At 28.2% G+C, this 7,733-nt stretch overlaps 2 non-coding genes across 2 annotated transcripts; both read right to left on the bottom strand.

The window, feature by feature from the left end:
• Positions 1 to 4,067: 4,067 nt before the first annotated feature.
• Trnaq-uug lies at positions 4,068 to 4,139 on the bottom strand. The gene has a single exon. It is a non-coding gene; the product is annotated as a tRNA-Gln (tRNA).
• A 2,072-nt stretch (positions 4,140 to 6,211) lies between these two features.
• Positions 6,212 to 6,283, bottom strand: Trnaq-uug. The gene has a single exon. It is a non-coding gene; the product is annotated as a tRNA-Gln (tRNA).
• Between the last annotated feature and the right edge of the window lie 1,450 nt (positions 6,284 to 7,733).

Raw genomic sequence — 7,733 nt, 5'->3', positions numbered from 1 at the left:
TGGCCTTAGAACTAGAATAGAATAATATAAATACAATATTTTAAAATTTTTTCTTAAATTTTGATTTGTAAGGTATATAAAATATATTATGTAGAATATTATTGAACGTATTGAAATAGATTACAAGTGTTTCAATAATATTATTACAAAATAATTTGGTTAAATATTTCAACTAGTTTTTACAATTTATCTGAAATTGCATATAAACACAATGCATTTAAATATATTGCATTAAATTTATAATGGATTAGTAATTAGAATTACCAGATGTCTAAATTATAAAAAAAAAAGTTTGTTTTCAAGATTGTGGAATATTTTTTTTATCGATATTCAATACTGTAGCGTCATCTAGTGTAGGGCATCACAAACATTATGCGTAAAAACACGATTTCGTTTTTATCTGCCAACTTCCTCCTATAATATGATATTTATTTTAACGTGCATGGGCTAGCAATTATAATGAGTTAATGAATAATATTAATTAATATAATACTTGAATATTATAATTGAAAATAAATAACGATATTATTAATATTACAGAAATTATTTAGTTAATTGGTGGGATTTTTGAGAAAAATAACGACACACTTATAGTATGATTACATTTACATATTTACATCATACGCAGTTCATTCATTTAAAATCAGAGATGTATAGTCAGAGCTGCAGATAATTTTTACTAATTTATTGAGGACCTAATCAGATCTTTAAAAATAAATCTCAATGAAAATATCTTAATGTGTAAAAAATATATTATTTACTCCGAAAAAATCTCTGGTCTTATCAACAGTCTAAAGACTAATGCATTGCACAATATTTTACTTATGTTGCATTAAGTTATCAAAATATTATGTGAACATGTGATAGGTATTATGAAGTAGGTAGGTATTGACGTATTGTATACCAATGGGGGTATGTGGCATGTGTATGCGCATAATATTAAGTTTTTATATTAATAAAATAAATATTAAATACTAATGTCTAAGTGTAAAGTTTAACAAATTACAATAATAAAAATGTTGAAGTTACTATTGGCATGTATAGTTATTAGTTAATAAATAATAATTTTATATATTAATCAATATAGTGTATTACTATTTTCTAAAAGAAACGACTCACCGGAACAGTATTGAAATAATCGCACTAAAGTCGTGGGTGACACGATCGTTCACTGTAGTCCGAAATTTTTACCGCGGACGATAAAAATCCTATATTATTTAATAATTTATTATTATTATTATTATTACTATTGACGCATCGTACAACAATAATACTATTAAATAATCGTCTTAGAACATCGTTGGTGTCATCGGCGTTATAATAAATTAATAATATTACGCCGAGCTGTAGCCCGATCCAACTATTCTGGCTACACTGCGGAACACCGAATACGCTATTACTAACAAAAAAAAAAACACAAAAAGAAACCTGTAACATAATAATAATAATATAATATCATCATCCAGTCACTTTCGATTTTTAAGATTTTTTTTAAATTCCATCGTTTGAAATAAGATTAAATTGAATTATTATAATATAATAAATTATACCCGACTTCTGTCGCCTACCCCGCGAACGGTTTCGAGATGAGACGAACATCGAGTGCAGTCGGATTGAAGATTTACCTCAAGCTAAATAGCTAAAATGACAGTGTGTATAGCGGCGGAAGCAGGGGAAAACCAGTAACGATAAGGCCTCATTGTACCTATTGGAGATGCGCACATAAAATTTGCCAGTAAAAAAAAGTTAAGCTCGACTATTTTGGGGGTAAACGTCATAAATATAACCATACCTATTATGTAATAATTATAATAATATAGGTATTAGGAGGGCACGTCGTCGACCGATTAAAATAATACAATTGTTTACCGGGGGACGACTAAAACGTTATAGGTACCTACTACATTATTATTATGATTTCGTTTAATATTATGACGTGTATAATATAATATTATATAGGTATAACGTATACCAGGTACCACCAGTGATAGGTATTCGGCAACAATATAATATTATATATTGCATTATATATGACTCGTACATTTATTATATAGGCCCGAAGTCGTCACATGGCCAATTGTTGGCAGTAGGTATACGACGCGTTTAACGATTCACATGCAATGCCTATGCCCATAATATTATATTATTTTATACCTATTTTTATTTATTATGTTATCGGAATGAACGTGCTAGACATTTATAAATGCATTGCAGTTGAGGATGATCTTCAGACAGCGATGGTAGTCGACTTTTAGAAGTATTATATCGAAAACATTTTGATAACTACACGTATATTTTATTTTTATTTAAACTTATAGGTAATTAATTAATAAGTCTTGACAGTTAAAATATTAAATTTACAAGATCATAACATTAATTTTGAATACACAAAATACATTACCCAAAACAAACATTTTTAACAAAATTTGCGACAGTTAAAGATGAGATTGCTAGAAATTTGAACACAGATCTCTGGGTTGTTGTGGAATGTGTGCAGTGGGAAGAGTCATCAAGCGAGAGCTATTCAATTTAGGAATGTAGAAAGAAAAACATAAGAATAATATATAATATACGGATACATATAAGTATATGATGCATTAATTATATATGTATAGGGAACGGATTTTATTGTAATAAAAAAATCAAAATACCTATGTACATAAATATGTACTTATTTTTATTGAAATATGTAAAAAAAAATCAAAATATGTAATAACCGCTTAACAGAAAAAAAGTACCAAAAGTAAGTTTAAAAATCTTATCTCTTATCTAATTAATAATTATTAAAACAATGCGAAACTACATATTCTCTTAGATTTAAAAACGTAAAATGGCGGCGATTTGGTCGGAAAATGTTTTTGTATTGACTGAATGAACGTTCCACATCAACTGACGTAATGATAGTATACCGATTTTTCACAACATTTACAGTATAAAACTTTCCCATCACATTGAAATGTTCCATTCGGAAATTCTTTTAAATATGCGGCTACCTTATTATTGATTGAACTTGCAACTTTAGGCATTCTAAACAATTTTATAAAAAAAACGAGAAAATTTCGATGTAGATATGAAGAAAAAAACGATGCAAATAATTACGCCCGCCAGAACAGTAACTATAGACATACGTCATACACTGAAGACCGTAACATTGAACGTTACCTATACATACTTGTCCGCAGTGTATAATACGATAGCAGTGTATAAAGTACGTAAGTCCATTTAGAGAACGTCGATAATGTTTATCGTCATTGAAAATTACAAATATTATTATTTTAGGCTTTCATCGACAACGTATAATATAATATAGACCATAGGGTATCTGAATGCCATTAAGATAAGGCAAATAATCTTTGACGTCGTTGTAAATTGACAAAAAAAACCAAAAATACCCAAATATTTACGAAATATTCAGTTATTTTCAAAATATGTGAATATATGTATTTTTACTTAAATATGTAAAAATATGTAAAATAAAATTGGGCTTATTTCAATAAGAATGATCTGAATCGTGCACATTTTTTATCAGATTAAAAATATCTCATTCCAATAAAAATATGTATTTACAATAAAATCCGTTCCCTATATATGTATATTGTTATTACTTATTAGTATTGTTGTATAAGCAAAAGATAAGTTTGAAGGATTCTATTCAGCTGCAATCCGCAAGGGCGACGCTCGTGATCTTATAATAAAGTGTTGAATGTATTGTGGAAAGGTGAGCCTAATGAGGTAATAGATATTTTGTATAAATCGACGTGGCAGTTTAAATCAGGACGAGGACTTAGTACTACACTTGTGCAGTTAAGAGTATTTCTGTGAGAAAATAGCCACTCCATATAATATGAGTAAATGTCTAATATGAAATGAGTTATTACTTACAATGAGTAGGTATAGTGAGGAATATTAGAGCTACAGCGGCGTGTGAGGACAGTGTTTTAAGTTAAATTAATAAATTATAATTCATGGCTTTTTTTTAATACGATAACATATAAAATATTAAGGAAACGGATGAGTTTTTAATTAAATAGATAATAAAAAAACGGGGAAAAAATTGCAAAAATTGTAGGTCCCACCGAGATTTGAACTCGGATCGCTGGATTCAAAGTCCAGAGTGCTAACCATTACACCATGGGACCGAGGTGTACGAAACAGGAAAATTACGTTATTTAAGTCTGCATTCACTTTTACTATTGCAGTATTATATAGTCGTCGCCAGATAGATTGACACGGCGGCGGCCCGATAATGAAAAACCAGGGGTTCTCCGTACTTGGATGTTAGTGCCAAATATTATAAAGTATAAAGTATAAAGTATGATATTGTATTATGTAGTTACATTATCGATGTTCTACATTATTTTATAAACATAAAAAAACTTACTATATTCAATGGTTTTCAACCTGTGCGTCGCTGGATATTATCAAGGGCATCGTCCGTAACAAATAATGTAAATTTGTTAGTAAATCATTATTCACGTAGAACTCATTAGAATTGTTTTCAGATTCGGAAGAGCCATGACACCTAATAGGTTGAAAATCTCTGAATTATAATTTTGTTGCATGAGATTTCACCAATATTGCGCTTACAACTCTGAAGTTTCACATTTAAGTGTGCCTGTTCTTTTTTTGTAGTCATTTTTATAAAATAAAAAGAGGAAGCTAATGGCAAAAAACAAATTCACTCACCGAATGCATTTTTTAAATTTGTTAAAATTATTATAATTATTATTATCATTTAATTTTATTATATAAGACGGTACCTATCTATATCAAATATACAAAAGTTAAAATATTCCGAGAAAAGGAAACATTTTTTCGCCAAAAATATTCACAACTACTTTTCGCGTCGACGACTATAACATTGAATATATAATTATATTTTAAGAATAACGGTAAACAAATACGATGTAGTAATTTAAAATCTAAAAATGCAGACTTTGTTACTAATTTAAAATAACAATTAATAAAAATATATATTGTTATTTGTAATTATTATTTGGAGACCTATACTTGCAGTTTTACTCACAAACAACCGAAATTCAATTAATGTGTATTCATCATTGTATGTATAATGTATATTGTTAATTGTCATTAATTCGTTTTTTCAATTCTTATTAGGATGTGCCTTGGCACATCCCGTAGATCCGCTGATGTTTATTTTATTCAATAGCAAACACTTAAACGGGACACTCTGTTGTCACCCAGAATCGGGGGCTCAGATTATAATTAATACTCATTGTCCCAGTCGGCCGTGTAGTATATTTTGTTCACATATACAGGAATGCTGCTGTAATAGATGCAGTTTAATAATATGTCTGGTGACTGGTCCTATATAGTTCTGTCGATTCAGCATTATATTCGCTTATACTTACCTACATGATGACTATGTAGTTATCGAAAGTTAGTGCACAATGTTAACATATAAACAACGATTATATAGGGGATTATTGCTCAAAAAACACTTTACAGGAAAAACTACATGTTAAACAAAATTTTAAATTGGGGTACAAAAATTAAAAAAAAAACTAATCAGGCCCCCTGATGAAATTTTTATCTACGATCTTAATACCAGTACTCTTATCGCGTACCCATCTACAGTTTGAATTTTCGTTTTAATTTCGCCTGCAATGTAATATATAGTAATATTAAATGCACATAATTTAAATAACAAATACATAATATTGAAGTATCTTATATTTGATATAATATATAGCTTTTAATCATTATAATGAATGTATAATACATTATGTTAATGTAGTATTATGGATTATGATTTAACTATAATGTTATAATCTTAAGGTTTATTGCATACCTGTTGACTAATACAATAATACCTGTTCACGGTTCTACTTCTACTGCACCTATAATTCACAGGAATACCAGATTAATCATTTACCATGCATAATAAATGTATAATAATTTCGTTTTAATTTATTCACTGCAGTCGTGTGCTCGTGCCACGTGTATGCATATCATTTTAAATAAGTCCACAATATTGCACATTAAACAATAATGAGTATAATACATTAATGCAATATAATATTATTATATTAAGCATCATTATTCTTTAATACTCTTACTGCAGTCTGCAATAAATATAAATATGAATATTTTATATGAATACAAAAAAAAAGATTCAAGATGTGGTAATAAATACATCCTACGTATCAAATCATATAAAAACCGAGGAAAAAAATTTAAAAAAATTAGTAGGTTCCACCGAGATTTGAACTCGGATCGCTGGATTCAAAGTCCAGAGTGCTAACCATTACACCATGGAACCGCGATGAGTGTTGGAGTAAAACGTAATTATTTGTTTCAATACCTAGGTAATAGATGGCTACTGGCTATGTATGAAAAGGTAGGTTAAATTTAAAACCTAAAGTTATTGGTTAAGATGTTAAGTAGTTGTAAGCTAATAGTGTATGTAGGCACGTTTAGCATGCATACTTATAAAAACTTGTATACTTCTTTGTTATTGTGTTTTCGATATAATATATCGAAATAATAATAATAATAATAATAATAGTATAGTGATAATATTATTATCACTACTATTATTATTATTATACTATACAGCTATATATTATTATTAAAATAAATAATTAAAATTGATCTTGTGGATACATTATTCTTACTTCATTCATTATTGGTATTTAAATAGTTAAACACCATAGTCACTCATCTGGTTCAATGATTATATGAAAACAAGATTTTTCTAGCTCTAATAGTTTGGTACATACCAAATACACCGAGTATTTAATATTTATACAATTATTATACGATTTACTTATACTATAGTGTTCTAACTATAGAATTAACACTTACAGGTTTTCACATTTGAAATAATAATGTGTGAAATATAAATACAAACGGTTTTTGGTTTCAAACCCTGCAAAAACCTTAGAAATAAAATACCTACAAGATTAATCGTAAATTGTTACAATAAAAGTTTAAAAATATAAAAAATACATAGGTATAATATTTTGATTAGCATTTAAGTTCAAATGTCGAAAAAAATTGTCAAAATCTTGAAAATTGCTCATTATTTTGTAGTTCAAAATGTATAAAACGTTCTACATTTATAGCTAAGTATTAAAAATTTAAGTCAGGTTGCTCATAAGTATTTTATATCACTTGGCTTTTAGGCACATTTTTTGTTATTTTTTTATTTTTAACATCTTTGTAAATATTTAGTATTTAAATTAAATATGCCACAGTGGCTCTAGGCATTTTAAACAGATGTACAATTGTTATGAGCAGCCTAATTCGGTAGGTTGAATTCGTATTCACCAAAAAACTGCATTCAAAATGTTATTGTATATAAAAGGTATAGGTACCTATGCGGAATCGTGAATCACAGCACATACCTAAATATATTTATTGAATTTGATTAAAATCTTTAGTTTAAAAACATTATAGTATTATACAATTAATGAAGCAAGTATTATGTGTAACACGGACCACTGTTTTTGATTCTTTACCTACCGTTACAGAGGCGTATTTAGAGTAGCAAAGGCTATAAGAACATATCCCACATACCAAAACGTTTAGTTTATCGTATTATGTAAAAATATTTCACAAGAGTTTTTGATGAAATGTAATACAATAATAATATAATGTTGATATTACAATATGTTATAACCAAGATATGTTTGGCCATCTATATAATGGACTAAAGAACTTTTCACCCCTTGAAACAGGGTACACTGACCACCCCTTCCTAATTATGT

Source organism: Myzus persicae, unplaced genomic scaffold (genome assembly GCF_001856785.1).
Source record: "Myzus persicae strain clone G006 unplaced genomic scaffold, MPER_G0061.0, whole genome shotgun sequence".
Classification (NCBI taxonomy): domain Eukaryota; kingdom Metazoa; phylum Arthropoda; class Insecta; order Hemiptera; family Aphididae; genus Myzus; species Myzus persicae.
The sequence above is the reverse complement of the archived record's forward strand: the minus strand, read 5'-3'. Positions and strand labels throughout refer to the sequence as shown.